This window comes from Castanea sativa, chromosome 6 (genome assembly GCF_040712315.1).
Source record: "Castanea sativa cultivar Marrone di Chiusa Pesio chromosome 6, ASM4071231v1".
NCBI lineage: Eukaryota > Viridiplantae > Streptophyta > Magnoliopsida > Fagales > Fagaceae > Castanea > Castanea sativa.
In genome coordinates, this window is record NC_134018.1 from 29,712,898 (window position 1) to 29,723,507 (window position 10,610).

Here is a 10,610-nt window from a genome sequence, read left to right on the forward strand (position 1 = left end):
AATGAAAGAACAAGGAAGAAAGGGCGGATGGCTATCAAATTGGATATCAACAAGGCATATGATCGGATTGAATGGGAATTTTTGAGGCATATTATGCTAAAATTGGGTATTGATGCCCGTTGGGTATAGCTAGCAATGGAAACAGTGACTACTACTTCTTATTCGGTGCTTATTAATGGTGAGCAGAAAGGTTTTGTCATACCTTCTAAGGGTATAAGACAAGGAGATCTTCTATCCCCATACTTATTCCTATTATGTGCGGAAGGCCTCTTGTCTCTAATTAGGAAGGCAATGGAATCACAAACTCTTCATGGAATTTTATCATGTACAAATGGGGTATGTATTTCTCATCTTCTATTTGTGGATGATTGCTTTATTTTCTGTCAAGCTACTGTGGAGGAATGTCATCATCTTATGAATTTGCTTGAATGCTATGAGTTGGCATCTGGTCAAGCTATTAATAGACAGAAGACCTCAATCTTTTTTAGTAAAAACACAAGCTTAGAGGTAAAGCAGGATATACGGGCTTTGTTGGGTGCAAGAATTATGGAGGATTGTGAGAGGTATCTTGGTTTGCCAATGGTTTGGGGAAAATCTAAGGCTAATACGTTTAAGGATTTACGGGAAAAAATTGCTAATAGAGTGTTAGGATGGAAAGAAAAATATATTTCTAAAGCAGGTTGAGAGATCTTGATCAAAACAGTTGCTTATGCCATTCTTACTTATTCTATGAGTATTTTTAAAATCCCAAGAGCTTTATGTGATGCTATCAATTCCATGGTGGCTAAATATTGGTGGGGTTAGTCAAAGGATGAAAAGAAAATCCATTGGATCAATCGGAAAAAACTTTGTAATAAAAAGGTGCGTGGTGGTATGGGATTTACGGACATACAAGCTTTTAACTTGGCTATGTTAGCTAAACAAGTTTGATGCTTAATTCATAATACTCACTCTTTGTTCTACCGAGTATACAAATCAAGATATTTTCCAAATTGTTCCTTTATGGATGCGGAGATTGATAGCAATCCTTCTTATGTATGGAGAAGTCTTTTGGCAGCTAGAGACCTTATTAAGGAAGGCTCACAATGCTAGGTAGGCGATGGAAGCTATATTAAACTCTCAACTCATAAATGGTTGATGCATAAACCAATTTTTTTTGGGAGAGGTTAGACCTAATCTATTGGTGAAGGATTTGATTGATGGTGCCACTGGACAATGGGATAGAGAGAAGGTGTTTGATCTCTTTGCTTATAAGACACGAATAGAAATTCTACAGATGCCACTGTGAAGGTTGTTGCCAAGAGACAAATTGGTTTGGAAGGAAAATAACTTTCAATGCTTCTTTGTGAAAACTACATATCAGGTTGCACTTTGGATGGAGCAGTAGCAAAGGGTTGAACACTCTGCTATGGTGGGGGACTATAGGATTTAGAGGAAATTGTGGAGCTTGAATGTACCTCCTAAAGAACGAATGTTTGTAAGGAGGGCGTGCTCAAATATATTGCCAACTCGGGATAATTTACATCGCCAAAAATTCGATATTAACCCAAGATGTGAAATTTGCTGCCAACATGTGGAATCCGCTGCCCATTTGCTATGAGAATGTCCTCTTGCACAAAATGTTTGGGCGCTTTGCCGAGGACAACTTCAAAAATGTTCAAATGTTGCTTAAGATATCTTCATGCTATTTAGAAGGTTGGTGGACAAACTTTCTCTACAAGAGCTGGAAAGGTGGGCGGTGACGACTTGAGCAATTTGAAATGCTCGAAATAAATATTATTTGAACATGTCCAGATTCACCCCAAGTCCGTTCTTGATAGAGCAATTGGTTTTCTGCAAGAGTATCAATGTTTGGTAGCTGCTAAATCAAGCAATTTACAGTGATCTGACCACGTTCTGCATGTTTGATGTATTTTTGCAGAGTGTTTAGTTTCTGCATAATTTTTTCTGTAGATAATTGTTCTGCTTTTTTGTATTGTTGCTATTTCTGCAGAATAGGTCCGGTATTGTTGTTTTTGTAGCAGGTTGTCCTACTTTGTTTAAAGGGTTTGGATGTAATGTTTTGTTTCTGCTGAATTTGTTGTCTTTTTATGCATAATTGTTATGCTGTTAAGAGAGGATCAGGTTTCCCTATTGCGTAGGTTGTGGTCTATCTTGTCTATGCTGAAGTTGTTGTTGTTTAAGTATAAGTGTTGCTGTTAGCAGAGGGTCAGAGGTCTGGTTTTCCCCTGTTTTGTTTGTATAAGGTCCTTATGTACTGTTTTTACATGTTTCACTAAATCATATTTCTATCTTTTGTCTCAAAAAAAAAAAAAAATTGAATAGAGTTGAAAGATGAAAAATAAGGATCTTATCTATTGTGGGAAATGACTTGCATAAGAGCATTAGCATTGAGGGGTGTAAACACCCTCTAGTTGCTATTTTGCCTACCAACAAGCCAAAATACAGCTCCATTCGGGTATGTATTTCAAAAAAAGAAAAAAAAGAAAATCTACAACCTATGAACAGTCAGTTTTAAATATAGAACTCGCTGTACAAACGGATGTAAAACCGAAAATAATATCTTATTCTCACTCTCTCTCCATATATAAAAAAAATACATTCTCTCTCCTCATTCTGTATCTCATCTCCCTCTCTCTCTCTCTCTTGCCAACAGTGCCAGCTGAAACTATAGGCGATTTAGTCCACCGCCTAAGACCCCCACTTGTAAGAGGGGCTCCCAATAATAATAATATATTATATAATATTGGTTTTTCATCTGGAAAAAAAAAAAAAAGCCCTTTCCCACAAATCAAAAAGGCTGAAGTGACATGAAGAGTAATCCTATCACCATCACCAAATCTTTAGCTTGCAGTTCTTATCTGGAAAAAAAAAAAGCCCCGATTCTCTGAAGTGACATAAAGGCTAATCCCATCACTAAATCTTTAGCTTGCAGAAGAAAAGATTACAAAAGGCAAAAAATTGAAAGAAGAGACAAATAAGAAAAGGCAGAAAAAAAGAAAAGAAAAAAAACACTCTTCACTCTCTGACTCTCTCCATCTTCATTCATTCTAAAAGAAAAAAACACTCTTTTTAGTTGGCTTACTCATCAATTGGTGTTGGCAATAGACTTGGTGTGTTCACAGATCTTCATTTCAGGTTCATTTCTTGTTTTCTCTCCCTTTGCCTCTTTCGTCTTCTTCATGGTTTACTGTTGGGTGTCTGGGATTTTTTTTTTTTTGGAAGAGGAGTTTGCTGTTGCCTGCTAGGTTTTTTTCTTCTTTTTGGCCGAACTTTAGTTTAGTTGCTTGTGCTCTTTACTTTTTTTTTTTTTTGGTTTGTTCTCTTAAATTTAGATTTCTCTAGAAGGCTATAGAATCAGAATGGTCATTGGTCAATGGGCCCACTTAAAGAGTTAAAGGCTATAGAATCATTTAGATTTCTCTAGAAGTCTTACACGTTTTGTTTTTTGTTTTTTTGTTTTGTTTTTTTTAAGAAATTAGATTTAGTGGGATGGAGCTATGGAGGGATAGTGGGCTGGTCTTAGTCTTAGTGGATCAAGTTGAGTCCTTGCTACAAAAAAGGTTTACCACTACAATCTTCCTCACCACTTTGGCATCTCCAATCTTCACCCCAAGATTGAGCTTGGCAATCACTATCTCGTTGAGTCTCCCATAAAAGGAATCAAACGACTCATCATTGCTCATCTTTACTTCCTCAAATCGAGTAGTGAGCATTTGAAGCTTGGTGTCCTTGACCTTCTTGGTACCTTCGTAGGTTGTCTCAAGAATGGTTTATGCCCCTTTGACAGTCTTCACGTGTGAAATCCTATGAAGATCATCAATAGAGGCACCGTAGAAAATAGCATTAATGGCTTTGCTATTGGCATTTTCCAAAGCAAGAGTAGCCTTATCCAATTCGAATTTGGCTGTTGTAGGTCTTACCCATCCATTCTCAACCGAATCCACATCGTCTCATCAATAGCACAAAGAAAAGCACGTATACATACTTTCCAAAAATCATAGTTTCTCTTATCAAAGTAGGAAGGTGCATGAAGGGATTGAGATTTATCCATCTCGCATGGGGTCTTGGATTACACTAAGATATTGAAATCCGAAAAGTGTACACGCTCTGATACCAATTGAAAGCTCAAATTTGTGCTAAACCACAAGAGCTTGTTTAGACTCCCAAATAAAAGTTACTGCTAGATTGTTTTTACTCTAACTTAAACAAAGTGCGGAACAAGAGTAAATGTGCGTAATGAACTAATAACACCACCTTAAGCCATATTCATCCATCATCAACAATATAACGCAAGGTTAAAGAGTAGGGAAGAGAGATGCAAACATAAGATAACATCGAGACGTATTATTGAAGAGGAAACTGAAGAACTCGGCGAAAAACCTCTCCGTGACCCTCCAAGTTGAAATTGATTTATTAGAGAATAAAATTGGAGTACATGAATAACAAAAAACCCTCCAAGCCTAATTTATCCCATGCACTTGAGCCCTCAAAGCTCCTGCTACCAACGGACTTCTCGGAATCTTTTCTTCTCTAGCTTTCTGGATCCTACAATTCAGCCAGATTGCATCCGCCAATGAATGACTCCTTCCAATACTTTCCAACAGCACCAAAATCTTACTTGGGACTCAGAATGGGTGTATTAAGTATTTAGGCTAGCAATCTCTCAAGGATTTAGAAATGAAGAGGTAGGAGTTGAGAAAAACTACAAGGAAATGTGTAAATGATTGTGGGTATAATAATCTCTAACTCTCAAGTGTATTTGCTAGAGTTTTCTCTCTGAAAAATACTCATTACAATTCATGGGCAATGAAGGTATATATAGTGTGGGTAAAAAATTTGGTAAAGTAATACAACTTTTTGCCAAATAGAATCTTTCACGGGTTGGCCCTTCTTGCGAAACATTCACGAAACTAACAGCTTGGCATGACTCTTCAGCTTCCTATCATGTGCACCACACGTGGTCTTTTCGCAAGTTACTTCTCGCGAGCTTTTCAAGAGCTAGTCGCGAATTCCACTAATTCATCTTTTGAAGCTTGCTTCTTCATCGATTTCTCATACTCATTCCTTACAAATAAACCCACATACATATAGGGAAAAATGATTGATGAATTTACAATCAAATTGGCATAGAATAAAAGCCATCACAAGATAGTTGGAAATCACAACTTTACAATCTTGATTCTGATTCTCCATTGCTTCAAGATACAATCCGGGAGTTTCATTCTAGAGACACAAGACTATATCTGGCATTGCAATGTGTGCCAGAGACATAAGACGGAATGCACCAGCCCAGCCGGTTTTCTCCAACCTCTACCTATTCCAACTAAGGTATGGTCTGATATATCTATGGATTTTGTAGAAGGTTTTCCAACTTCTATGGGTAAATAAACCACTTTTGTGGTTGTGGATTGGCTTTCCAAATAATAACATGTTATTCCTATTTCTCACCCATACACAGCTCAGAGTGTGGCCAATGAGTTCTTTGATCATGTTTTTTGGTTGCATGAGCTACCTGAGTCGGTAGTGTGTTGTGATTGTGATACTACATTCATAAGTAAATTTTGGGAGGAATTATTTCTCCTTAATGGAATTAGCTTCAATTTTAGCTCTGCTTATCATCCGCAAACCGATGAGCAAACGGAGGTAGTTAATCGCACTTTGGAGATGTACTTGGTGTTTCTCAAGTCCTCGACCCAAGGAGTGGGTTAAATGAATTTCTTGGGTTGAATATTGTTACAATACAAGCATACATACGACCACCAAAAAGACCCCATTTGAAATTGTGTATGGTTGGCCCCCACCAAATTTATTGTCATATGTTGCAGGTACAACTAGAACTGAAGCAGTGGAGAACGAATTGATAGCACGGGATGAGGTTTTGAAGGAGCTTTATGAAAATATTTTGTTGCACAGTTGAGGATGAATTTTTTTACAGATAAGAAGCGTATAGAGAGATATTTTGAAGTGGGTGAATGGTGTACTTGAGGTTACAACCGTACCGCCATTTATCTGTGGCCTTGTGTAGGAATTTGAAGCTTTCTCCCTGATTCTTTGGACCTTTCCAGATCATACAAAAAGTTGGTGTTGTTGCCTATAAGCTTAAATTGCCAGAAAATTGCAAGATTCACCCTATGTTTCATGTTTCAACCTCAAATAGTCACTTGGCCACAATGACCAACAGGTACTACTTTGCCAGAAATTCATGGGAGCAATAGTGTTGTGGGTCTTCACACGCTTTATTGGATGTTCATTTGTTTTGAATTACTTTATCCGTTACCTTTTATTCATATTTGTTTTTGTAGTCTCTCTGTGCTAGTAGAGTCAGGGAAGATAATAATGACAAGCTATCTTGGATAGGTGAATTCGGAGAAACAAATAAGAAGTTTTGATCCATTGGCAGGGGCTATCACTAGCGGGAGCTACCAGGGAGGATGCTTGCACAATGTGGCTTCATTTCCCTGATATTACCCTTGAGAACAAGGGTCAAATTTAAGGGGGAAGGAATGTTATGTCCAAAGAGAAGTGACTAGAGCTACTGGGTTCATAGGCTTTATTGGATGTTCATTTGTTTTGAATTACTTTATCCATTACCTTTTATTCATATTTGTTTTTTTAATCTCTCTGTGCTAGTAGAGTCAGGGAAGATAACAATGACAATCTGAATAATTAATGATCAGATTAGAGTATTAGGAGTTTGGTTTTATAATAACAATCTAAATAGTTATCGGATTGAAGTATTAGGGAGTTTGGTTTAGGAGTCTTGCTTATCCTTATCTAGTTGCTAACTTGTTTAGGAATATTAGAGTTGTTTATTTTTTATCCAAGTCTGTAAAGCTATTTATATAGCTTCACATTATATCAATAAAAATCAATCAGAATATTATTCAACAAATTTGCTAATTGGGAGGTCAGTTTTTTTCTCAAACTAAAACCAAATTCATATAATTTTTATTCAATTTGTTACAATAAAAACACTATAGCTCCTTAAGGTAGACGTGGAGGTAGTCATGGTCGAGGTGGTTGTAACAAGTGCGTAGTTAAACACCGATGACATTTGGACTTTGGTACTGTGAAAAAGTTTTTTTTTTTTTTTTTTTGAGGGTGATAATGTGGAAAAGTGCAGACCACTAGTTTAACCAAAAAAAGCACATGCATGCATGCTTATTTATATTTTCTCATACTTCAAAGCTTACATTCTACATTATTCAAACAAATACATGCATAATACTTTTTTCCACTCTAGTTCTCTAGGGCTTGGCTTCAGTTTCCATCAGGGCGGCCACCTCCACGGCCTCCATGGCCTCCACCACGCCCATGCCCTCCTCCACCATGGCCTCCTCCATGTCCTCCATGGCCTCCTCCATGTCCTCCTCCATGTCCTCCATGTCCTCCTCCATGTCCACCGCCATACCCTCCATGTCCACCACCATACCCTCCTCCGTAACCACCATACTTTGAGTCTTCTACAGGCTCTGATTCTTCTGCTACGTGCAATGCAAAAGTAAATAACTCATTGCAAAATAATTAATCACGACAGATCAAGAAATATATACATAAAAGAGCGTTCTGGTTTATTAGTACTGCCTCATTCTTTTCATAGGAAAAACCTAAGTTTATTTCCCTTATCCTTAATTTACTTGTAAATAAATAATAAAAGAAACGATACATATACTAACTTCTTGCTAGAGCATATAATCATGATCGGAATATAATGTGTAGTTCTTAATTGTAAAAATAAAATCACATTTGTCATTTAATTTAAAGTATTTGTGGCTGCAGGTTCATGATTAATATTAAGATATCATGATATTCATATTAAAAAAAAATTGAATAAAAAATAAATAAAAGAAAGCTCTCCTACCTTTTTTTCAGAAATATGAATGAAAAATGTAAAGAGAAAATGAAAGAAATTTAAAAATAATAATGGGTTTCAGACTAACGTTTTTCCTCATATTTAGATGTCTCAGTAGCCACGGCTGAGGAGATAAGAAGAACAGACGCAAATAGAAGAGCTAAGAATATAAGAGCCTTCGGATTCATTTTTCTTGACCAAACGCTATTCAGAAATCACACTCTAAGATTTTAGGAAGGATGAGAACTGTTAGGTTTCCTTAACCGTTATTTATAGTGGTGGAGCAGTACTAAAAAACGAAAGGGTGTAAACGTAAAAGACAATAGATTATTAAAGTGTTGCGTCATTAATTCATAAACAAAAGTTTAGTTGGCTGTTGGAAGTTGGCTCTTTAGTATGCATTATCTAATTCTTAATACTTTCCATTGACAGACATTCAGATTGAATAAAAACATGTGTATTAGTTGAGCTCAGCAAAGGGTGAAGTGGTGCCAGGTAGCAAATAAATTTGGAGACTTCTGCATGCACTCACGATAGTAGTTCATAAATGTGGACAGATTTGTCAACAATAGTAATGGAAGATTGGTCCAGCACCCGTATTAGTCATCCACAAACTAAGTACATAAAGTACTTGTGAAATAAACTACATCCATATTGAGAGGCTCAGGGCCGGCCCAAGGCCTAGACAATTTAGGCCTAGGCCTAAGGCCCCTACAAAAATATATTTGCCCTTTACAAAAAAGACCTCATCTTAAGGTCTATTTTAAGGTCTATTTTATTGTAAAAGACCCAAAATTTTATAATAAATATGAATTTTTTCAAATGATTATACATTTTTTAATATTAATATATTATGGATATTAAAAATTTTACTAGAGACTTACAAACTGACATGTTATTAATTACAAAAAAATATTTAAGTACTCATTAACTACGTTATTGAAGCTTATCAATTACTGTTATTGCCACATTATATTGTGAACATTTTGTAGTGCCTTTATTATTTTCCTTTTTTATTTCTAACAAGATTTAAAAAAAAAATTGCAAATGTGTCAGCTCATCAATGATGATTAATCTTCACTAATAGTTTGAAACTTTAATATTTGTAAACTAATTTATTACAAAGCCACACATCAATTAATACCATAGATTATAAATTAGATTATAAATGTAATTAACTATGTATTGTCATATGTCCAAGATAAAATAATTTTCTTTTTAAAAAATAATATTTTTTCTTTTTGTTAAATTTATGTTTGATCTATGGTGTTCAATTCTCTATATAAAATTAAACTTAGTTTTAGTTAGTATTATTCATTAAATTATGTATTTAATACATCAAATTAACCTCAATTTAATTAATATAAAATAATTTTATTTAATTAATATTTATATATTAAAGGCCCCACATAAATCTTTTGCCTTGGGCCCCAAATTAGGTTGGGCCGGCGCTGGAGAGGCTTTAACAATACAACTAGGGACGGACCCAGGATTTTAAGTTAGCGGGGGCTGGAGTATAAAGGGAAAAAAAACTTTAAAAAGGCATCCATATAGTATTAAAAAAATATAAATACTCAAAATCGTTGTTTTTAAATACATTAAGATGTAATCATTTACCAACAAATACAAAAAAAAAAAAAAAATTTATTACTAGGCTGGCTAGGATTTTTTGTTGTTGTTGAAATTAGAGCATTCATAGTGGTGGTTCTAAAAATTTTAGCTTTTAGCACTTAAAAAAGGTACTTTATCTATTTTATCACCTCAATTTACAATACACTCAATATCAAATGTTTTATTTTTTTTATCACTTCATTTAAAATAATATAAACAACTCATTAAAATAATAAAAAAGTAGGGAACTTGAGTTTTTTAATTGAAGGAAGAGATATAATCTTAATAAAATATTTTATTTTATTTTTAACAACTTACTACAGTCAACTGGTATTTATACCAGTTTACTTTAATTGCAAAAAAATTTAGCTTTAGTTTCTTCAATAACACATGATTCTTTAGTTCTCTGATAGTAAAATAGCTTTTTTGCTAAAATCAATCACCATTGTGATTGTTTTTATTGTTTTTGTTAAGTTTTTAGGTTGGATAATTGCTATTTAGTTGGGGATAGTTAGGCTTATTGAGAAGAAACAGGGGCCTAAGGTTTTGAAACGAGGCTCAAATACAAAAATAAAGTACATAATAACTATATAAAAAAGAAAGAAAAATTGGACCCGAAGTATAAAGGGAAAAAAAACTTTAAATAGGCATCCATATAGTATTAAAAAAATATAAATACTCAAAATCGTTGTTTCTAAATACATTAAGATGTAATCATTTACCAACAAATACAAAAAAAAAATAATAATGTTTTTTTTTTTATTACTAGGCTGGCTTGGATTTTTTTTTTTTTGTTGAAATTAGAGCATTCATAGTGGTGGTACTAAAAATTTTAGCTTTTAGCACTTAAAAAAGGTACTTTATCTATTTTATCACCTCAATTTACAATACACTCAATATCAAATGTTTTATTTTTTTTATCACTTCATTTAAAATAATATAAACAACTCATTAAAATAATAAAAACTGAGAGAACTTGAGTATTTTAATTGAAGGAAGAGATATAATCTTAATAAAATATTTTATTTTATTTTTAACAACTTGCTACAGTCAACTGGTATTTATACCAGTTTACTTTAATTGCAAAAAAATTTAGCTTTAGTTTCTTCAATAACACATGATTTTTTGGTTCTCTGGTAGTAAA

At 34.4% G+C, this 10,610-nt stretch overlaps 1 long non-coding RNA gene across 1 annotated transcript; it reads right to left on the reverse strand.

The window, feature by feature from the left end:
• Positions 1–7,134: 7,134 nt before the first annotated feature.
• On the reverse strand, positions 7,135–8,122 carry LOC142641246 (uncharacterized). The gene is made up of 2 exons (XR_012845345.1): positions 7,944–8,122; positions 7,135–7,484 (listed from the first exon to the last, which is right to left on the reverse strand). It is a non-coding gene; the product is annotated as an uncharacterized LOC142641246 (long non-coding RNA).
• Positions 8,123–10,610: the final 2,488 nt, after the last annotated feature.